The sequence below is a fragment of the Schistocerca nitens genome, chromosome 7 (genome assembly GCF_023898315.1).
Source record: "Schistocerca nitens isolate TAMUIC-IGC-003100 chromosome 7, iqSchNite1.1, whole genome shotgun sequence".
NCBI lineage: Eukaryota > Metazoa > Arthropoda > Insecta > Orthoptera > Acrididae > Schistocerca > Schistocerca nitens.
The window spans coordinates 197,050,187-197,075,499 of NC_064620.1; positions in this window are offsets into that span (position 1 = coordinate 197,050,187).

Below are 25,313 nucleotides of genomic sequence, written 5' to 3' on the forward strand. Positions count from 1 at the left end.
TGCACATTAAAACTCGCACACAGTTTTCGAAAAATTGTTATGATACGTGATGCAAAGTGCAAGGGCTTTCACTGTGCATTTCGGAACAATGTAAGAACAGGTACACATGATATCATGGGACAGAATACAGCGTTATAGGTTACCCGTGTGGTACGTTTTACTTTTTCTTTTCCGTTTCTTTCTCTGTTCTTCACGTCAACTGATACCACAAGGACAAACAACGGTTCACACTAGTTAATGTTGCCCAAATAATTTGAGCTCTCTATACAAATCTCCACACATTCTCTGCCATACCATTTTAAAGCCACTTCGACAATTATAATGGCTACCACCAATTTGCCCATAAATGGCGCCAAAAGAGTACGAGGTACTTGCGGCAAATGTCCGAATGTCCAGCATGTAGCGGATACCTTGTACTATGGACAAGAAGGAATAGTTGAGTGAGTTAGCAATGATTTATTTGCGATTGATAGGGCTGTAAAAGAGTTAAAATTACCGTTCAGCTAAATGCAGTGATTTTTGTAAGTTGCTGTAAAGCCACTTGCTGAGGAGAAAGATGAAATAAACCATCTGAAAAGAAAATGTCGACTTGCTGCCACGTCTTTGTCCAGTTCGGCCGCTGACGAGATTGTATACTCCGTTTCCCTTTGTGTTGTCAGTACTATATAGACTTGAGTTCCAACAAACTCTAAAAATTCTCTTAACCAGATGGTAATTTTTTAAGACTGTATGCGTCATATGCTCACTAGTAACTGAGTCGCTTAAATTTGTTCCTTTCTGAAGCTAGCAAAACCACTTCCATTTTGAGATAGAGTAGCAGAGAGTGCAATAATATTAACATCTCATGCAGTCATTGTTTCACTTGGGACGGAATGAAAGTGCTGACGTTTAGCAGCAAGTGCCTTTCGATCATTCCATCTCCACTGAGAGGCCGGGTTAAATTAGTTTCACATGGAGTGCCTTAGACAGCATGCGTTGCTCACATTGGCAGTGAGGTGACTCATCATGCTCTCCTTGAAATTCCTTCAAAGCATATCTCGTTTTTAACGGTTTGTGTCCTTCTCAGCTTCCCCTGAATGATACGTGATTCACAGCTACGAAGAAGCTCTCAAACGTAACACTCAGGCTCATAGGATCGCACTCGCAGATGCAAACAACTTGCAGTGGTGCTTAAATGTCGAGCACACAAGAAAAGAAGAAAATGGAAAGAGAGAGAGAGAGAGTAAATGATTCACCTTTATTTCCTACAAACTTAGAAGTAGCTACCTCTATTATGGAAGGACACTGCCAGAGTAGAATTGCAAGTCGTACACTAGACCCTTTGTTCTGACTAATAAAATGCAGCACGTTATACTGTTTTTTTGAATATTCCACAGAAAATAAATTAGCACCCAATATCCGAAGAAAGTTTAGTGGGACGTTAACAATCTCTGTGCACACGCATGATTTATCACGAGATATCTAGGGTAGAGCAATAAACTGGTTGACGCCGAAAATTAACCTGAAATATACCACATGTCGTGATCTTACCAATTCTTTAAATCGATTGAAAAATTTAACACATTAACAAGAGAAAGAAACAGAAAAAAATTATTTCAATAAAACTGAATATTTAATACTCCACATCATTAAATCGGACTAAAAAGTGTAAAATAATTTCTCACAGTCCCATACATATTCTTATTCTTATAAAGATACTGCTGAAAATTTGTGATTGTGAACTTTTGGTATCCATGGTAGTTCTTATAAATTGGAAAACGAAAAACATGGACCACATGCAATATAGCTTCACGTTAGTTAGCAGGTCAATTTTTCATGCATCAGTTATGAACTGCGTGTGCCCCACGTTTTTCATTTTAAATGTTTCAAGTATTTTCATAGACCCTAAAAATTCACAATCACAACTTTCCAACACTCTCTATATGGTGTTCGTAATCCGTATGGTGGTATGAGATACCATTTTATACCATTTAGTCATATTAAAAACGTGGTAAAGTAATAAATGATTTTTCCTTTCAATAGTTAATCTCTGTTTCTTACTCTTCGGTGGGTGAAATTTTAGCAATCGATTTCACACCTTTTATTGAGGTTACAACAGAGTCTGTGATATATTTAAGGCTTATTTTAGTTTATGTTCACCTGACTTGAAAAATCTGTTGATTTCTCCTACGTTTATCTTAGGATATGACCGCGTGGGAAAAAAGTCGATACATCTGACCTCACACCGGGGCTTACTACCTACAGTTCATCCCGCCGGCCATTCGCGACTGGATCAGAAAAATGGAGGGATGGCAGTGGTATATAAAGTACACGCCGCCACGCACCAGACAAGATAGTGAGTTGATATTGCATTGAGACATGTCTGAGCTGTGCTGGAAGTTTCAAGACTCTAGGTCACTTTTAAGTCAATTTAGAATAAATTGCGAAATCTGTCTGAAGAGACTGACAGACAAGGAAGCGAACTAACAGGAACGTGCTTGAAAGTAGCGCTTTTCTGGTGAAGTGATGTTAAAGATAAATCTCAAGAAACAATGAATCGAGCACAATTCATCATTCAGATAATCAGTAAGTTGATAAACACGTCTCAACTCAAGTATAAGAGTCTAAAACTAAACTCCATCCGAACAGGCCAGGAAGCCCCAAGTTACCGACCGGCCGCCGTGTCATCCTCAGCAGACAGGCGTCGCTAGAAGCGGATATGGAGGGGCATGTGGTCAGCACACTGCTCTCCCGGACGTATGTCAGTTTAAGAGACCGGAGCCGCTGATTCTCAATCAAGTATCTCCTCAGTTTACCTCACAAAAAACCTGAGTGCACCCCGCTTGCCAACAGCGCTCGGCAGACCGGATGGTCACCCATCCAAGTGCTAGACCAGCCCGACAGCACTTCGGGGATCTGACGGGAACCGGTTTAACCACTGTGTCAAGGCTGTTGGCAAGTATAGGAGCCAGAAACTGCCTAAGATATGACAACTATGTATGGGTGACATGTTGGTGTCCAGATGTGTGCCTGCCGACAATGTGGCTCTTATTAACTAAATAAATGTCTTGCTGTATTGAGGTCTCTGGGAAGAAAATGTATCACCAAGGATGAAGTTTCCTTTCAGCAACGAAAAGTTTGTTAGTGTATGGGATAGAGAGACAAACAGAAAGTATGTGTCCGTGACAGAAAGAGAGAGAGAGAGAGAGAGGGAGGTAGGGAGGGTGAGAGAGGGAGAGAAGGAGGAGGGAGGAGAAGGCTTGAACTGTGCTGAGAGACGTGGTCGTTGGTTCAAATGATTGCAGGTTTGCCCCCGAAAGTCAAACCTAAGATTACTAGTCAGTGCTTAACAGACGACTTCAGCATCACTGGAAACTGGATTGCTGTCAACATACTAATGCAGGATGAGATAAACAGTACTGAAACATACTCCCGCTGTCTTTTGCTGTTAAGGTCTGTTTTCTTACGCACTGAATGAGCTTGTAATTCACTCTTAATGTCTACATTTCTGTGGCGGTATTTTCTGATGACGGACAAATCTCATTTAACCTGCTCAAATCATTTTGTGTGGGAAATCAAGTATAAGATCCATGGAGCATAGTAAGTACTGCACATGACTGTCAACTTCATATTTCTCTATTTCGTCGATTGTTTTTGTAGCGTATTTCTAATTGTTCCACAGATTGCGTTATGTTTTAGGATGCTGTTGTTAACTTCATTCCCGAAATCTCGTTATCTGATCATCTGGTATAGCAGAGTATTAAAACATTTCTCCCTGTTGATCTTTATGCCGTAGCTGATACTGCTTTTCCAAGCACTGACTAGGTCACCCACGTAGATGTTGAAAAGAGCTGGAGACAGGTTACATACTTGTCAATTCTCTGTTACTTACTAGCAGAAGTGCTTTAGTCTCGATCATAATTTTTGTCGCTTTGTAACAGCTTCAAACAAGTTGATTCGACGCATCGGGAAGCCATTTTTTTTGCATTATCTGACACATCACACGTCTATTGCCCTTCTGAAAAGCATTTTCATAATCGACAAACATTATAGCATCTGTAACATAAATTCTTTCTTCTTCTTTAACCGGTGCCTTACCCTGAAATATACTGTCATTACGGGATAGTTCTGTTATAAAGCAAAAAACGCGCATGCTTCAATACTCGCCGTTAGATAAAATAGTAAATAGCTATTGGTGAACCTTCCGTGTTGTAGGTCGAGGCACGTGAAACTCTTTTGTTCCTGACCATTCTTCGCAATCTGTATTAGACAACTATTGAGCAGTTCGTGGTTCCGCCACGTTTCGCGACTGACCTCTTGTGTCTGCAAGCCCCAGCGGAATCGGGAGCATCTCTGATGTTCATCGCTGCCTGTGGACGAAGAGCCAGGACAAATATGTATCATGTACCGCGATCATACAAGATTCAGGAGCAGCTAAACCGACTCGACGCGAAAGTAACCATTACATGAACAAAATTTTTGTTTCTTCATTTACTGCTGCTCCATAACACATACACAGCAATCAAATAGCATTTAGTTATATTACAGAGCAGATGTGTATCTAGAATGCCTGCTAAAACTAGTTCGATGGGGAGGGGACGCAGGCAGCTCACATTAGCTCTCTTGTGAAGTGTCGAATGACGAAGAGACTTCACGACACATGCCACTACAGAGCACCCAATAACTGTTATGCATTATTTCAAACTCATTCTGAATTTTTATTGCTGTCTCGCTAGCAATACAGGAAACTAATTTCTTTCTGAGGTGGAAAGCTGTCCCATCTTCATCTCGCAGGGTACGCCCATGTTCCAGGGCAGCAAAAATTGTGTTCTTATATCTGCTGCTGGTGAATCACGCAGAACAAAATAAAGCACCTTTATGATCTACACTATATGCAGTACGTAACATGATATAGTATTCTAATATGTCCTAGGTCAACGTCACCGGGTAGCCAGTAAATTCGCTTGATAATGGAAACAAAAAACTATCTCAATTTACAGAATGCAAAAAATTCAGCAGGGTACATCAGTTACCGAAACCATATCGGACAATACTGTAAAAATCTTCTCGATGAATCAACATCAAATCTGATCGCTGGAAAGGATCGTTTCCTGCGGTAAAACGTATCTGGTCGACTAAACATCTAAATGAAACTGGATACGAACGATTTCAAATGTAAGGCCACAGCGATCAGCAGCAGTAGTTTACACTCGACGTCAACAGCAAATGATGTTAGTGTGAATAAGAGATGACGGAGACAAGTTGTTGGCGCCTCACTTACGGTTTTGTATAGCGTCCCAACCAACGCTTTCTACGTTTTTCTATCTGATGACGGTCCTCAACAAGCACTTCAAATATTCAGTTAATGGTCTTTTCTCACTAAGAAGAAACATTACAGCACGAAGAACAGCACTACGAAAATCACACAAGCACAGACAATATGTTTACGCAACACGATTCGCAATCGCAATGTTTCTTCTCAACTCCCGCGTCACGTTATGCGATATTTCATTGTTGACAAGATCGTCTGGGACCCAAACTAAAGAACAAAGATTGTACCGCAGCGCTTTACTAGCCATAGGTAATACGCGGCTGATTTGCCTTTGTAACTTTCATCAATGATAATGTTGGTATGGAATTAAACATTTCACAATCGGAATCATTATTTGCCTATTAAGCAAGACAAAAGAATAATGTATATTTGAAAATTTGCAGAAGGTGAAGCTGTATTTCGATACAGAATCAAAATGCGAATACTGTAGTAAATACTGGGCCCCTAAGAGAATTAAGACGTTTACTAAAAAACATGTACACACATGTTTGAACACTTAGAAGTCGAAACATTATGTGATGGTCCGAAACTGTTACAGACATGAAAAAGCGCACTCAGTTCGTAGGTCATTTACGTACATTAAATATGCTGAAAATGGGTGCAGAGTTATTAATAACACCAGGGAGATATTCGATACAAATTAACGGAAATATCGAATACTATTCATGCCCCCAAGAGTAAGACTTAAACAATAAATGATGCATACTTTTGAACATAATGTCAGAAAAACTAAAAATTTGTGGACGCCAAATGACAAGATATTATCCATACAACAGTATCCATATAAAATGTAATTATCAGCATCCAGAATAAAAAAAAATACGTATTTAGTGGTAAGAAGCAGTAAACCATAACTCCTTTCCTCTGCAACACAAGATATAAGTCGTGGACACCTTAAGTAATTCCCTTACAAATCCGCACCATTTTCTTGCAGTAAAACCCTAAGGAACACACACTGAGGTCAACGAAGCACGTCCTAAAAACACTCTGAAACAAATTAGCCATTAACATGTTCCACATTTTACAGCAAACATGAAAGATATCAGCTAAATCCTGGTTTCTTGAAAATGGGCAACACTTCTATAACAGAAACGCGGTTTTTATGCACCATTTCTACTGAAACAAAACGTGATGTGCGCGAACAGACAATTAACATTATTTTACTTGCAAGTGATTTGGTAGCTGCTGGAAATTTTTCATCCTCTCTTGCTCTTGCGTTGCATTGTGAAGGTAGCAGTGTTTTTCGTTTTTGTTTCCGTTGCTCATAACCACTTGGCTACCGACATCCGACCGATGTTTGGTCGTCTTCGTTTCGCTTCATTCACCACTCAGTTACCAACTTCACGACGCACCGTAAGAGTTCGCTACACTGTAGCTGTATTTGTACACAAAGGAGGCAAAAGAGGGCAAATAATCTAGATACACAGACAGACTCTTTCAAGGAGATCACATCCTCGACTCTTTATCGGAACTTGAGCGACATGCTACACTTGCAAGGAGTATGTAAATGTAAAATGAAGAAAAAAGTCTTAAAGCTGTGTACTGCTGACATATTCATACCCAGATATATGCCTTTTGGCGACAAGGCCCCCATTAGTTGAATAAATGCTTAGCTGCATTAGCGTCAATGGGAAAAAGTGTAAGAATAGGATGAAGTTTTCATCCTGCTACGAAATGTGTTTGAGAGAGAGAGAGAGAGCGAGAGAGAGATACAGATAGACAGCCAGAAAGGGACCTAATAAAACCATCGTCAAAAGTGGTGGTTTTTACTGTAACGACTCGTGACAGTAGGGTAGAGAGAGAATGGGGAATCGGCTGGCCGCGCTTCAGTTTGCAGACTAACGAAGAGGGAAGAGTTTGGCCACATGCCAGCGGCCTCCGTTCCCTCACGTGTGTACCATTCGCCCACACTTCTCCACCCTGTTACAGTACCAGAACATAATTTATCCCTTAACACCGTTATATTGCACTTAGACGTGGGACATCCATTTAATAAGTTTTTTATCCACTTCGTTTAACAATAAACATTAATTTCACAACGCAAAATATTATATTCAATAATCTACGATTTTTCCAACCACTGCAACGCTAAGAATATTTGTTCTCCAGAGAACTGAAAAGGACAGTTTTCTTAGGAACTGAACGCTGGATTGCATATTTTCTCAAAGCACTCCACCTGTCTGGACCATTAGTATAATATTCATGTCAGTCCCTGATACTACTAAGCAAAAATCATCAACTATAACTATTATCAACTATAACTATTGATTCAACCTATCTGTTCTTCGTTGGCTGGCCTATGAACAATATACAGATCCTTGATAATAAAGACAAGATGTAAGACATAAAATGATACACTATGCTAATACGACGCCGAATAAAGTCGGCGTATAGCCGGTAAATCATCTCTAAAATGAAAATAAAAACTTCCGTAGTTTATAGAATGTAAAGAACTCAGCAGACTACATCAGTTACCGATATCATGCCCATGATTTAGTGAAAGTACTCTCGTAGATTGAATCTCTCAAGTTGCATTGGAAAGGATTTCTTTTGTCTTTCTCCTTAAAATACAGCTGGTGAGATTAAACATCCAAAATGAAACCAAATACAAGCGATGTTATGCGTCAGCTACAGCGTTCAGCAGCAAAGGATGTTAGCGTGGATAATGGATGATCGAGAGAAGATGTTGACTGATCACTTACGGTTCCGTACTGCGTCAACCCAACGCTGGCTTTGTAAGTTCTTTTGTCGGAAGACTCTTCTCGACAAGCTCTTCAGATATTCAATTAGTGAACTTGTCTCAGTAAGAAGAAGCTCTAGAGCACAAAGAACAGCACTACGAAAATCACGTAAGCACAGACAATGTGTTTACGCAACACGATTCGCAATCGCAATGTTGCTACGCAACTGTCCACCTAATGTTGTGCGATATTTCATTGTTGACAAATTCCTCTGGAACCCAAGTCAAATAGCGACGATTACTTCCGACTGTATCCAGGAAGTTTACTAACCATACGTATAATAGGTGACTGATCTGAATTCAGAAATGCATGTGCCAAAAACTATGAAATTTGCCAATTTCCTTGCTGACCACGTTAGTATCGGCTTCAAACTTCTACCCTCAAATTCTTTTTTGCTTATCAAGCGAGATAAAATAATATCATCTACTGATAATATCCCAAAATGGAGCTAATACGCTGGTAGAAGCCTCTACTTCTCAAATCAGCTACGCCTTGGTGCCTGGAGAACTGTGTAATAATATTGCTTTAAAAACACGCAGTTGACCAACACATGTTATATACATATTTCTGCTATTATTACAGCGTGTCTCTTTGGCTGCACTTGTACCTGAAAACATTTTTTTAATGTACAGTGAAATGATAGTGGCAAATATTATGAATGCGAACAGATCCGAAAATTCACTTCTTTCCAAGTGTAAATAACATTGGGAAAGGAGTTGGGCGAAATACGTTTGCATCAGACACTTAACACGAAATTTTGACATTTGTAAGCCGACGCCCTGAGTGCGTCTGTGGTTCGCTGCGATGTGCCGATGATCCTTTCTTAAAGCCTGAATAAAGTTAAGATGGAGTCCGAATAGGGTGAGCGTCGAAAGAAACTAAGAAATAAGATGCGGTGATTTCAATAGCCAACTATAATTCCCAAAGACGACACATCTAATGCAGTGACAGACGTTCATAAAGTGCAGCTGTTTTTCGAAACAAAATCGAAATGCGTGTGCGGCAGTAAATATTACGTCGCCTAAGAGCATTAAGATCCTCGCCTAAGAACATGTTCACACATGTTTGAATGTTTAGAACGTGAAATATTGTGTGATGATACGAAATTGTTAGAAACGTGAGACATTGCACACAATTCGTAGGTCAGTTACGTATACCAAATATTCGGAAACCAGGGACAGAGTGGGATAAATTTATTAATAACGCCAGGCAAATATTTTATCCATATTAAGGAAAATTTCGAATACTGTTCCTGCATCCAGAAGCCAGACATAATGAGTAAATAGAGAATACTTCTGGACAGAACGTCAGAAAACCTAAAAATCTGTGAACACGTAATTAAATATATTAGCTATACAGTAGTAAGCAAATAATAATTAACAGCATTCAGAACCCAAAAATACCTATTATGAGGTAAGAAGCAATGAACTGTAACTCATTTCCGCTGCCACACAAGAGATAAATAAATTCCCTTACGTATCTGCACCATTTCCTTGTAATAAAACTTATAGGAAGACACATCGAGCTCACTGAAGCCAGTCCTGAAACACATTCTGAACCAAATTATCCATATAATATTTTCCAGAGTTTCCTGCAAACATAAAATATTTCACGAAAACCCTGATTCCCTGAAAATTATCAAAATATCTATAACAGAAACACGCTTTTTGTGTATGGACTATACTCGAACAAAACGTGATGTGAGCGAACTGACACAGAAAGTTATTTTTCTTAGTAGCAGATGGATTTCATTTTACATTGTCTAGACCCCATGTTGCATTGTGAAGTTTGCAGTTTGTTTCGCTTTTCTTTTCGTTTTCGTAGATGGTCAACTGCCGACGTCTAACCCATGTTTGGTCGCCTTCACTTAGCGTCATTCACTACTCAGTTACTAACTTCACAACGCATTGTAAGAGCTACCTACGCTGTTAATGTACTTTTGTACCAAATAGGGTAGATAGTGAAGATACGTCGTAGACCCTTTAAAAGAGAAAACATCCTCGTACACTTTATCGGAACTTGTGCGACACGCTAGATCAGCGTGCACTGTGTAAATGAAAAATGAAGTCAAATTTTTAATGCTGTTCACTGCTGACATATTCTAAACTAGATATATGCCTTTTGGCGGCAAGGCCCCTTTTAGCTAAATAAATGTCTCGCTCTCATTCTGAGACGAAATGTCTCTAAGTGTTTGAGAGAGAGAGACAGAGAGAGAGCCAAAAAGCGACCAAATAAAACCGTGGTCAAAAGTGGCGGTTTTTAATGTAGCTTCTGGTGACATAGTAGAGTAGAGAGAGAGGGAATCGCCTCGTAGCGCTTCAGTTTGCAGACTAACAAAGAGGGAAGAGTTTGATCAAATACCCGCTAACGGAATTCCCTAACGTGTGTGCCATCCACACACCCACCACCACCCTGCTACAGAGAACCGAATAGGACAATTTTCCTGACAAATTTAATGTATCTTACTGATTACTGGAATACATTTTAGCTTGAAGCAACCGATTTCGATTTATTTAAGATAAATAAAAAATTCATCTTCAGCACAAACCCCCCTCTTCCTCACCACATCCCATCCCATCTCCCTCCCATACGCTCTAGCTCACATCTCGCCGGTCTGGACTTTTAAGTACAATATTCATATCAGTCCCTGCTACCACCAAGCACAAATTTTCAACAATATCAATCTTCACCCTGCTTTTTCGGTCTTCGTCGACTATGAACAATATAAAGTACATTGGCAATCTCCAGAACATGTAAGACATAAAAGTGATACATTATGGTAATATGACGCAGAATATAGCCTACAAGTAGCCCCCAAATCCTCTTGATGGTGGACATATACACCTTTCGGAATTTGAAGGATATAAAGACTTCAGATGGGTACATCAGTTACTTAAATCATGCCCAGAATTTAGAAAAACCGCTCTCATAGGCTGAAGCTCAAGTCGGATCACTGGAAAGGTTTTCTTTTCCCTTTTTTCGTTAAAATGTAGATGGTGCCATTAAACATCCGAATAAAATCAAATACAAGTGATTTCATGTGTGTGCTGAAGCGCTCATTAGCAGTAGTTTACAGTGACATTAACAGCAACGAATTTTAGTGTGGATAAGAGATGACGGAGAGAAGATGTCGATGTTCACTTACGGTTCCGTACTGCGTCACACCCTACGCTGGCTTTGGAAGTTCTTCTGTCGGAAGACTGTTCTCGAAAAGCAGTTCAGATATTCAGTTAATGAGCTTTTCTCACCAAGAAGACGCTCTAGAGCACAAAGAACAGCACTACGAAAATCACGCAAGCACAGACAATGTGTTTACGCAACACGATTCGCAATCGCAATGTTGCTACGCAACTGCCCGCCTGATGACGTAGGATATTTCATTGTTGACAAATTCCCCTGGTACCCAAGCAAAAGAGCGACGAACGCTTCTGACTGTACAGTAGTACCTTACTATCTATACATAATAAGTTACTGGAATGTTCATTCACAGAATTATTATTTTCCTCTTAAGTAAAATTTATTAATTATCTTATTTGAAAAGCCTTGAAATGAAGCTGATGAGGTGATATAAGCTGTTTTTATCGAGAGCAGCTGCAACCATATGTGAGAAGAATTGGGGTAATAAGTTTTATTTAATGGCACGTAGTCCACTATCGCTATAGTTATATTTTTCGCTGACTACAAAACGTAATTTTGGCTTACCTTACTTTTACGGTAGATCATTTTACAATGAGCTGTGTAGTGATGGTGAGGGCTACATATGAATATGCACAAATTTGAAACATTGACTTCTTTTGAAGTTTCGGTAACACTTAATTTCTAGTTCGACGAAATATGTTTGCATTACACATTTACCATGACATTTTTTTAGATTTGTTCGCCGACGCACTTAGTGCATCTGTGGTTCGTTGCGGTGTGGCTATGCTTCTTTTAGATCTTGGAAAAAATTGGTATAACGTCCGAATAGTTTGGGCGTCAAGAGACTAAGAAAAGAATGTAATGGTATAAGGTGCCACTGTAGTTGCCAGTTGACAACAGTTCCAGGACGATGGAGAAGATTCCTTAGAATCCAAGTAGGGTGTGAAGTTGCGTTTGAAAACAGTTTCAAAACGCGTATGTGATAGTAAATACTGGGTCCCGAATGCGAAATATCATCTATAGTAAAGAACATGTACACACACACGATTTAAGGTTCGGAAAGTGAAACATTATGTAGTGGTATGAAGTGAGAGCATATGGCGCTGTGGTCACCACCCTCTGGGGGTTGTGTACGTTAACCACTGCTGCCATCTTGGTGGTATGCGGAAGGAATAGGCTCTGTGCCAACGCTGAATACCATCCTCTCATCTCCATACAGTACAAACATGAATTTTATTTATTTGGTTTTATTTATTTATTTGCTATTTTATTTTAGTCTTTTATCTAAATGCAACAGTACACCAGGTGTTGCACATGAATTGACAAGAACATAGCACGTAATATTTTAACATAATTTCAGATGTGTCAGTGTAACTAATCACTGTAGTGTTTAAGTGGGAAAAGTCTACATTAAATATCTGCATAAAATGTTAATTGAAAGTCTGTATGAAATATGTAAGTCAGTAAATAATAAGTTTGGAAATCAAGTCTGTGTTGTGACCTTTGGCTTCAAACATGGTTCTAATGGCTCTAAGCACTATGGTACTTTACATCTGAGGTCATCATTCCCCAATACTTAGAACTACTTAAACCTAACTAATCTAAGGACATCACACATATCCATGCCCGAGGCAGGATTCGAACTTGCGACCATAGCAGTAGCGCGGTTCCGGACTGAAGCGACTAGAACCGCTCGGCCACAATTGCCGGCTACCATATGACAATTTGCCACATGGATATACAACGTATATTCGTCTGGAATCCAGAGGCACATGCTTCTGGCCTATTGTACTATGCTGCTTTGAGACATCAAAAATTGTGTAATTTGTGATTCTTGACTATATTACTATACAACAATACACTTCGCAGCACTACACCACATTAACACCACATTACGTCAGACTATTCTTTCCGGTGACAGAACCAAACTCGATTGTCTTATTTGTCAAGATAGTTGACTTTGGCGGACTGAGGCACAGCTCTGGTTTCACAGGGACCTTGCTACCGCCACCCATGTTGTATAGATTGGGAGGCGCCAGTCAGGGTCTTACGTAATCCTACCTGTTCCTCCTCGAGGCTCGTCTCCTCTCTCCTTGTGAAAAGTTGCTGTAGGTGGATGTTCTGCCATTGTGCAACTCGTCGTCATTATGTGTGGCCTTTTCTTTGCTGTCTCTAGGCCATGTAGGCTTGCATGTCATATAAATAAATGTCGTGTAAATAGGGCTTCCCATCGGGTATACCGTTCGCCGGGTGCAAGTCTTTCTATTTGACGCCACTTCGGCTACTTGCGCGTCGATGGGGATGAAATGATGATGATTAGGACAATAGAACCCCCAGTCCCAGAGCGGAGAAAATCTCCGATCCAGCCGGGAATCGAAGCCGGGCCCTTAGGATTGAGAATGTCATATGATATACCCACATCAAACAAGTTTTGCATCACCCCGATTCTCAGAACTCCTGAAGATAGACGTTGACTGTGGATTCCGTATCACAGACACAGTCCCTTTGACTGTTCAGAGATGTCACTAAACCCGCCCAAAGGTGTAAACAATCACGCATGTGCTGCTCCTATTAGACGAAGGGTGTCCGATAGTCGATCATATCCAGTCATTCCGCCAGGAAGGAGGTACACGGCTCATGCAGTCTGTAGTCCAACTATGCCTAGACGGTCAATACCGTGGTTTGATCGCGTCCGCATTGTTACTTTGAACCAGGAAAGGCTCTCAAAAAGGGAAGTGTCAAGGAGTCTCGGACTGAAACAAAACGATGTTGTTCGGACATGGAGGAGATATAGAGAGACAGGAGCTGTCGATGATATGCCTCACTCAGACCACCCAATGGCTACTACTGCAGTAGATGACCGCTATCTACGGATTATGTCTCGGAGAAACCCTGACAACAACGCCACCATGTTAAATAATGCTTTTCATGCAGCGACAGGACGTCGTGTTACGACACAAACAGTGAGACGATAGACTAAGCTGAGGATTAAAGTAGGTGGTATGTGATGTGTCGATAACACCGAACTTTCCATTTTTGGACCTTTTCGTTGATTGGAGCCACTCCAGTTAGTTGTCAGATCATTATCTTGTTACTGTGGTCCAACAGGAAAATGGCTAATGGTCTTCTCAACATCCGAATTTCCATAGTATATAGTGAAAGTTCAGAAATCCTGGGTATGCACTAACGCTCAGGACCACATAATGAAACTCTGTCTTCACCGTTGTGCGGTATTCCTTAGATTTTATGCGGATGGGCATCTTGTTCTCACAAAGAATTCCAGTGATGTGACTGAATCGATCCAGATCACTATGGTTTCTGCTCGCTCATCCTCTTACCTATAGTCGAGAACCTAGATATAGGAATGTGTCCATCTTGCTAAGTGTTTCAAGAGCCTTCCTTGTATCGACCGCAAGCATCACATCTTCAGCATATTGCATTGCCCACGGTACAATCTTCTGTAATGAACACGTTATAGTAAACATTACGGTAACAAAGACTAAGTATTTAACTGAATTAATTTAGTATGTGCATCACGGATGATCACTAAATTCACTAAGGGGGATATTGGCAATATGTGTACCGCAGATAGCGTCAGATAACATATGCTCAATGAAAATTAAATAAATGATTGAAGGGAGCTTAAATAAGTAGCCATAAAATTTAACTGATACTCTGTGTTAATTCTTTCGCGAGTGCATTTTTTGTAGCAACTCAGCGAAGAAAATGTTTTGCTAGGATATTAGAAATGTCATCAGCTGACTGTATTTATTTTTTAATAATTTTATTTCTGTGATATAGGACCAAAAAATAAGGTGGTACATATATCACCACGCCATCTTCGTGAGGTATTCAAATTGGTGGTAATGGAGGGCTATTATGTGTTGCCAACACACGTAAACAAAAAAATGAACAGAGTTTTCTGTTTTTATATTACATTTTCTTTTACTTTGTTTTGAAAATATTTGTCACCCATATTAATATTCTCTTACCACAGTGAGAAAACAATCCTTCAAACATTATCAGTGAATAAAGGTACTAGCTGATATAGGTCGCAATAACGCTTCTTGCAGGAGGGAAGCAATATGTTATGAAAACCGTAGTAATCCCATGACAAACAAAAACTGATTTTTGTAGCAGTTTCCGTACACCTTGTGCCATGTACTACCACAAAATGTCAGGTATAGACAGAGGTGGTAAAACGTATTCACAATAGTTTTAGGATACACCTAAGTTTATGGTATGTATGCTTCCCAAGGACCACAAATGACAGATTAATTTTGCGAGAAGTATACTTCCCTAGCTCCTTAAAGAAGCAACACTAGTGGTAACCATACTTGCCAATAACCATTAATACACCGCTTTTTGTTGGGATACATACTTCTCACAGTCCTGAAGGCTGTATTTCACAACAAACTTCCCTATAGTCATGTTGCAACACGTGAAAAATAAGCGATATCTGAGGCTCTGCAATGTCATTTCACTGAATGCTAGACCGTACCAGCAATTAATCATCACTTCAAGACACAAAACGATACCACTTTAAATATATAAGCATATAAATATGTAAATATCTAATGCATTGTGTATTACTATGCACTGAAAACAAGTGTAGCGGTCTCACCAAATCGCCAACTGCAACATCGTCTTCTGATCAGTTTCAGACCTCATGGCCACCACGTTCAGGACACAAGTACGAATTTAAAATGAATTGGCTAAATGACACGAGTGACCTGCCTAACACGTGACTCTCTGTAGCTGTAGGTGAGCCACTAATCTACACCAGTGTTTCGCAAATATATTGCTCAAAAACTTCGTGACCTATCGATACCAACTATAAAATATCTTTCTGGGATCGGTTGGTAGGACATGTTCTGAGGCATCAAGGGATCACCAATTTAGTACTGGAGGACAGCATGGAGGGTAAAAATCGTAGAGGGAGACCAAGAGATGAGTACACTAAGCAGATTCAGAAGGATGAAGGCTGCAGTAGGTACTGCGAGATGGAGAAGCTTACACAGGATAGAGCAGCATGGAGAGCTGCATCAAACCAGTCTCAGGACTGAAGACCACAACAACAACAAACATGATAATACTGAAGCTAAGTTTGATTAATGGTAACACGTGGTGAATACTCCGTGCTTGACATTACATAAACCAAATTGATGAGTACCAATTTTTTAGTTCATCAATAACAATAAAGTGACTTTGACAATATTGCAAAACAAACAATTATTCGAAGATAAATATTGAAAAAGGTTTTATTTAACTGTTACATACAGAACTGTTAAAAGGTACAATATCCGAATGTAGACATTAAAGTTTACGTTGAAAGACCGCTTAACCCCCGTAAAGCCAAGACATTTAACATCATAGGCATTACCACGAGGAAGGGAGGGAGGAGGGGGGGGGGGGCGACATTGCGCACACCCTGAAATTTTTTTTTTAAAAAAATTCGTTAATTGTTGTTGAACGATATTAACAACATGCTTTTTAAAAGGCAACTGATATGCGATCAGGGTCTGGAAATTGAAAATTCCTTTTAGCACAGTCTTAGCAAGTACGACACACTTTCAATACTAAAGGAATTTGAACACAAAAAGTATAGAAAAGCCAACTTCTGTCAATGTTTTTGACTTTTTCTCTCACTATAATTTTTAAAGAGATACCGATGTTTAACTATTGCCCTCAAATTGGAATTACTGAAAAAGAAAATCATTGTAGGAAGTGACATCTAATACTGAAACTTAATTTTTTCGGTTGAGATTAAATGAAAAATTTAAGACATACTATGTGTATGAGAAAAGTAGTGTTACTGACTTTTTATCTACCAAAGTTTTTTTCGAACAACAGTATTGGTCTCTATACAGCAGTTTCTTTGGGCAACTTTACGTCGGTAGAATCGTTGTTCCCAGGTTTGGCAGCAGCGCCGAAAGGCTTTAAGTGGTAGGGCCTTTAATATGTCAGTTGCATTCTTTCGAATGTTTCCAGGGTCCCAAAACGACGTACTTTTAAGAAATATTTTGTTTCGTGAACAGAAAAAGCGTGACAAGGACTCAGATCAGGTGAATAGGGTGCCTGTGAGACAACAGGAATGCCTTTTGTGCTGGAAAGATCGGTGATGGAAGTGGCTGTGTGAAATGGGACGCTTTCATGATTCAGCATCCACTTGCCTGCGTGTCCAGTCGGTCTCACTCGATTTACTCTCTTCCTGGGCGTATGAAGGACATCCTTGTAAAACAGAAGGTTGACAGTTTTTCCTGAAGGAACAAATTCATTATGCATGGTATTCCAACAGTCAAAAAAGTAAATAAGAATTGTTTTGATCTTTGACTTGCTCATTCGAGCCTCTTTTGGTGGAGGAGGTTTCTCAGTATGCCACTCTTCACTATGCCCCTCTGTCTTAGGATCATACTCAAAAATCCGGGATTCATCACCTGTGATCACACTTCTGAAACATTCGCAGTTAAAGGCAGTCTTCTCAAGAAGACCAACATACATGTTTCTTCGAATGTTGTTCTGCTCAATTATGAGGTTTCTCAGCACGATCTGAGCACTAAAGTTCCACATGTGCAAATCTTCAGTCAAAATTTGATTTAAGGTGAAAATGTTCAAGATTGACAGGTCACCCATTATCCTTATTTTTAAACGTCAGTCTGATCTCACAAGACCATGCACACCTTCGACATTTTCACCGGTTTTTGGGTTTGAAGGCCTCCTTGAGCGAGATTCATCTACACCATGCTCTCAGCCTTCAAAAAATGATTTGTGAAAGAGAAGAATTTGTGCTCCCATAGTCCCGTTTCCACTTTTCAAACGTCACACTCACTGATTACCGATGTTTACAAAAAACGTGACTGAATAACGTCGTTCTAAATTCCGCTGTTCCATTACTGTAAACACACAACGAAAACCCATCTTCACTGATGGGGGCCTCAAAAACCACATGGTTGATGTAAAGAGCTGAAAACTCAGACTGTCTGAAAGGGATCATCACACCAGTATACAGCACAGCCAGATCGCACGCAGTGCTGTCTCCGTCATTACTTTTCTCGCACCACACTTATATGGAATCTGGTAGAATAATTCCTTAAAAACTAAGATATGTTTTTAAAAGTGTCAGCGTGTAAACCTTTCACCAAAACATCATCGATATGGGCTTTCGGAGGCGAATGCTCACTCCTGTACTATTGATGACTGCAGGACACAAAGCTTTATGCCTTGGCTAGGCCCGTCAACAACCCATTGGACTGTTGATCACTGGAAACATGTTGCCTGGTCGGACGAGTCTCGTTTCAAATTGTATAGAGCGCATAGACGTGTACAGGTATGGAGACAACTTCATGAATCCATGGCGCTGCATGTCAGCAGAGGACTGTTGAAGCTGGTGGAAGCTCTGTAACGGTTTGGGATGTGTGCAGTTTGATTAGTATGGAAACCTTGATACAGCTAGATACGCCTGTGACAGATGACATGTGCCTAAACATCCTGTTGGCTCAAATGGTTCAAATGGCTCTGAGCACTATGGGACTCAACTGCTGAGGTCATTAGTCCCCTAGAACTTAGAACTAGTTAAACCTAACTAACCTAAGGACATCACAAACATCCATGCCCGAGGCAGGATTCGAACCTGCGACCGTAGCGGTCTTGCGGTTCCAGACTGCAGCGCCTTTAACCGCACGGCCACTTCGGCCGGCGAAACATCCTGTCTGATAACCTGAATCCGTTCATGCCCATTGTGCATTCCAACGGACTTGGGCAACTCCAGCAGGACAATGTGATACCCCACACTCCATGGTTGCTACAGAGTGGCTCCAGAAGCACTTTTCTGAGTTTAAACACTTCCGCTGTCCACCATAAATGCTAAATCATCAAAACTCAGCTTTAACATAGCATCGTTGTACTTAAATCTCACTGCAACACGAGCCAAGGCCATCTCTGCTTGGTATGTCAACCAAAAAATCAGACCCTAAAATTGTATCACTAGAAAAATTCCACTCAGTTACAAAATTCTGAAGAAGCTATAACTCCGACAAAGAAAATCAATACTCACTTGTCTCTTCAACTCTACACCTTTTCTGGTAATCATCCCTTTCACTTGAGTCCACTGTAAAGAAAGAATAGTTCAGAAAGCTACACCTTCAGATCTGTGAAACGCTGACTCACTCAACTCAGACGAGTGGCTTCCCACACCCAGAACACAAGTGAAATAATTTCATTCACACATATTTGACACTCTGAGCTCTTCAGAGAATTGAGATTTTCTTGATAATCTCTTAACTGTAGGTACCACAAGCCTACAAACGTAAATATACTCAGTTTCTCATAGCTATTGTTCATCCTGCTTTCAGCACTCAAATCAGGTGCACACATCAATTGTCAATTATGTGGCTATGCGGCTCTGGGCTATCCACTTGCACATTTGTCAGAGGATAAGTTGAGCGTACCTCTACAAAATAGGAATTTTAGTTTCTATCTTGTCAATGTCAGAGACTACCATTCCCTTTACCACCTTCATATGACGAAACAGTATTCTAATCCAATCACTTCTACCACTCCTAAAATTGTTTCTTTCACTGAAATCACGTGATTTCTCTTATGCCTCCACTTTTCGATCTTGTATCTATCACAATATGTATCACATTGCCAGTGACCATTATTCCAGTTCCTCTGTTGCCTCAGGTTAGGATAACATTACTTACTATTGCTTCTACCACAACCATTCTCCTCAGCTTTGTCATACTCTAATTCTTGGACCAAAATCTCAGAACCCACTAACTACCCTTTCAACTGATCAGGAAAAATAATCTCGCTCAACTTGGGAGTACATTTTACAAGTCAATTATAATGCAATTCAGTATGACTGTAAGTATTGTATAAAAATTTATGATTTCAACACCATGCATTCAAAGAATGAAGCAGGATTTATAAAATGAGAATTATTATAATTTTTCATCAATACGAATGCCAAATATTCTGTCTTGCGCTGCCTCAGACCAATCTGCTAATAGGAAATGGTTCAAATGGCTCTGAGCACTATAGGACTTAACTTCTGAGGTCATCAGTCCCCTAGAACTTAGACTTACTTAAACCTAACTAACCTAAGGACATCACATACCCATACCGAGACAGGATTCGAACTTGCGACCGTAGCGGTCGCGCGGTTCCAGACTGTAGCACCTAGAACCGCTCGGACACTCCGGTCGGTTCCTAATAGGAATATCTGATAAAACTCATCATATGGCTCAAAGTTTCTAGTCAATGTCAGTGTTCACGTTCTAAGGTCACCCACCAAACAGCCACATACAAACTCAGTTCTGTGAACCTCTGGCCATGTGGAAATAAAAAATCAAACTGCTCTAGCCAAGTATGAGGATTTCATGAAATTCTAAAAACTTCAAATTTCCGTACAGTCAAGAAATGGTTTTACTGAAAACCATGCCTCATTTCACAGTTTCCAGCATCGTGATTATGATGACCATGGTTATGATGAATTCTCCTCCCTCCATAACGAGCTACAGGATCTCATTCATCTTCATGAACAGAGTCTAAATCACTATTATGTGGCACATGACCTCTGCTGTAAGAATAACGCCGAACTTTTTTCAACTTTAGAAACTCTCTCATTCAAGTATAGGGCTAATTCTTGCTTCACCTATTACTCTCCATTTGATCTTCTCTGAAATTCCAAACGTCTGTACAATTGCTTGGAAAATATATATTGATTCCAAACTAAAGTGGCAACCTCACATTAATCATGCCTTAGAAAGATATCAAGGTTGTCTTACCTCATACGGAAATTATCTGATCTAGTGAGAAATAAAAATCTTAGCACAGCTTAATTTGGACTTTTTCAGCTTCACACACGTATGGGCAGTTGTTATGTGGTCACTCACGTCATATTAGTGACGTTCTGCTGATTCACAAATAGGTGCTACGAATAATTGTTAGATTAGTCCAAGGGATCAACGCACTCCTTTGTTCACTATGACCAAAATAATGACGATGATGAATGTTTTTTAATAAACTGCCACACTCTCCAATCAATACATCTTTCAACAATTTTAAAAGTAAGTTATATAACTGGTTAATAAACAATACATTCTACAGATCAAGAGAACTTTTAGAGTGTGGTAGCGTAGAAATTGTGTTTTAGGATTACAATTACATTTCTATACAACTGGCTAATATAGAATAAATCATTTGTATGTGCAATATGAACAGTAATTTTGTAGTGATTACTACTGGATCATGCCATTAATATAAAACGCATTTCACTAAATCTGATCAATGACTATTAAAAACTCTGAATCTGAATAAAGAACTAACTTTTTTGGAATCATTTACACAAGAAGGTACAGTACCACTTGAACTCTGATCAGCATTAAGTACTAATTGTTCAACAATAGTGTAAGGAGCCACCTTTTTATTTGTCTTCTGTACCTCTTTCTAATCCTCGTACATTGATTCTGCAATAACATTTCATTCTATAAAATTTGTTTCTAAAGCTTATAATAATGTAGTATGAAGGGAAATAAATTTTTTTATCTAATTATTCTTAACTGGGTAGAGCAATCAAACATTCTGTCAATCCAGTCTTTTTTTTCGCACCGATTCTTTGAAATCTGTAAATTTTCGTGTAACAGATTGTTCTGTTCACTTGCACATGACTGCAAGATTACTGGACTCTCTTCTACAAAAACAACTCTGTCATTTTTTTTCACAGCAGACAGCCTCTCACCAAATTCAGAAAGCAGCTCTTACCTTAACCGAGTGGTAAGTGCACTGAATATCCTCGAAATGTCTTTTCGAGTGAATTCAAACTTCTACCCTAAATAGTGAATTCGCCTTTGTAATGGAATACCACTACCTCGTTGTTCACTGGGAACAGCCAGCAAGCTTTTAATAAACTAATTGGTACTAGTCTGTAATTTCACTCAAATAGTTTTCGGGCTAACTTTTCATTAAGCCCCTTCACAATAGACGCCAACTTCTCCCATAATGTTCGGAACATTTGCATATTATTCACTTTTAATTGTGTTTTGAAACTGAATTACTTCTCTATTGCTCACTATCAGGAGCTATAGAATCATTTTCCACAATATCACAAATATTACTAGATTCATAAATTGTAACAAATTAAACTCGACAGTGTACACATTCAACCTTGGTAGGAATGATGTACTAACAGCTAAATTATCGCTCCACAAACATTAATTATTCACTGGAAAACCTACGTTGATGATCACAGAAGCACAAGCAGTCCTAGCTTACAGCCTATGTGCACAGTCCATCTCATGCCCACTCCAGACATATAATTTTTCCAAGTCCAGGTACATGCTAATAATAGTATGAATTGCCCTATATCCTCTGTTCAAATACAGGTGAGTGTAGAGGTGGTAGTGTGAAGAAAACTTTACTTTCCAAACACTAACTTACTGAGCAAACTCACGTCACTTTTCCAGCTATAATGAAATTGTTTGTTGTTGAGTACCATATGTACTCCAGATATGATTCCCTCTAATTGGATCTGCACTTTTGGCTCCTATGAAGCAGGTAGGAAAACCACAACTCAAATCAATATAGCAGATCCTGTTCTAATGAATAAGCAAAAACATCATGAAACGTAGATCTCAGACAATTGTGTACACGAATTAGTAATAAGAATTGTTATGTGCCACCAGAATAAAGATGTCAAAAACAAAAAAACATTATCCTGTTTACTGCAACATATGTCAAAAAGTTAAAAGAAAAATCTCCTCATCAGCACAACAAATTCAACGAAAACAATGATCTCCGTATTGTAATGACCCTGCCTATTCAGCGTCGCTATGTATCAGGATGGGTGAGAGGAATGGTGAGGGAGCAGCCAGATTCACACCCGATCTCGCAGTGAAACAGGTATAGCACTGACAGAGGTCTGTTGAAGCAGCCTTACACAGCACTCCGTCTAGCTTCAGGGCCGCACTTTCGGCGTGAAAACTCAGTCGACCTCGGAATGTGCTGTAGCGCCTATCACGCCCAGTGACGCCTGTTATCCTGGGCCGCCGTGGCTGCAGCCGCGAAGCCCGTGGGCCGCCAGAGACAAAGATGAGTGCTGGCTGCCCAGGCCAACCGATGTGTTCCGGCTAAGCAGCCTCGAGCGTACTCGTCGTCCACACTCGTGCGCTTGGGTGTTGTAGCTGAGGGCAGATGTCCCAATGACGACCAGCGATGCCCTTGTCACCTCCCAGAGGTAGACCAGGACGGTGGCGAAAGACGTCTAGGTTTCTAGGATATTTTATTTATTTTTTTTATTTATTTATTTATTGCCAAATTATAGACCTGTTACCTGATGTTTAAAACAGGTCGTACATCTTACAATTTTCGTTTTTCATCTTTTTACAGTTTTCTTTCCTTTTGTTTTATCTACAACATTGTGCGCATGCATCTCTCACAGCCTGACTGTAGACATCTGGTAGCGGCCGAAGTTCCTCAGCGGGTGGAGACTGGCCGGGCCCAAGCTTCCCACATCCTCGAAACTTCCCGCAAATCCCGCAGCCACCACGCCACAGACATGGTGTGCCTCGTTGCCAGATTGCCAGCAGATTTCCGTCACCAAGGCTGGGTCGTGGTTTCTCTGAAACACAAATTCCATCATTCTCTCCAGTTTAATAAGCAGACAGAATGGAGGCATTACTTCATGCTTTGAGTTGCTACGCTCGATTAGTTATAACCATATAACTACAAGTCCGTTAGTACTATTATAGGGGGACGAGTATGTTTATTTCATGTTACTTGACTTTCAGCTTTTACTAGCTCGCTGTGCCCCAAGCACGGGTTCCTACACCCAGTTAAATTTGCAACGCGTGAGTATCTCGGAAGTGCGCAAGTGTCTCTTATAAAACATCACCTCACTCTTGGTAATACTGTGATGCGGCATTGAAGTTCTACGCGGCTCGCGCGTCCCTAGTTTAGCAACCCTGTCCGGCCGGAATCTTATGTCGTAATGTCAAAAGTACAGTCCAACGGCTTACTCTATTAGCACTTCGGGCAGGCTTGCATCTACTGCCTAGCCGCGTGTGGGAATAACACGTTTTAGATATTCGCAACACACGCACCTAACTTTTTTGGGGTGCAACACACCTCCCCTCGAAATATTCGTCCAGAATCTTCCAGGACCGAGCCTCCCAGCCCTGAGGTGTCCCACATGGGTCATTCCTTATCTACTTCCAGCATGAGCTTATTCTTAATGTGAGGTCTCCAGGATCTTACTGCAATACAATCCTGAATGTAATGTTTATACCACCTAATACAGAACTTCTACTTCCATCAATCGTACCCACGGCCATTGCCTGCTAGACACTCGTTTGGCAACTGGTGTCTCGGTTGATCTGTAGGCTGCACCCTTCTGCGATTATTGCATAAATAAAATATGCAAATACCTAGTAAAGAGACGACATGGCTTAGCCAGCCCCCAGGCTGTGGCTAAGCCATGTCTCCGCTATATCCTTTCTTTCAGGAGTGCTAGTTCAGCATGGTTCGCAGGAGAACTTCTGTAAAGTTTGGAAGGTAGGAGACGAGATACTGCAGAAGTAAAGCTGTGAGTACCGGGCGTGAGTCGTGCTTCGGTAGCTCAGTCAGTCAGCCTTCGGCGGCGCAGCGGTTCGGACGGTGTTTACGTCCCTGCCGCACGTCTGCGCGAGAGGTGTTTACGTTACGTGTGTAGCGGTGTCTCGCGGTAATACATAGAACGAATCATGGCCTTGTCGTTCCGCAAATCGACACTGAAATTTAGTTTTGCTAACGAATATGCTCAACCGAAGGCTTACGAGGTCGAACGTTATTTACGGGACGAGGTGAAAATCGAACCTGACGTTCTAGTTGGAATACACTTATCTATAGTCAGCAGCGTGGTTTATGTCAAGCTTCTAAATGAAGCGGCATGTGACGAACTACTACTTCGACACCGACAAGGACTTCGTTTCTGTCATTCGGACGGGAATGTTGGAGCGGTTACAGTTGAACACGCCGGCATGGGACTCCGAACGATCCGCGTCTTTGAGCTTCCATTCGAAGTGCCAGAAGAATTGGTGACAGACGCCCTGCGTCCTTACGGAATGGTCCTATCCCACGTGGCTGAA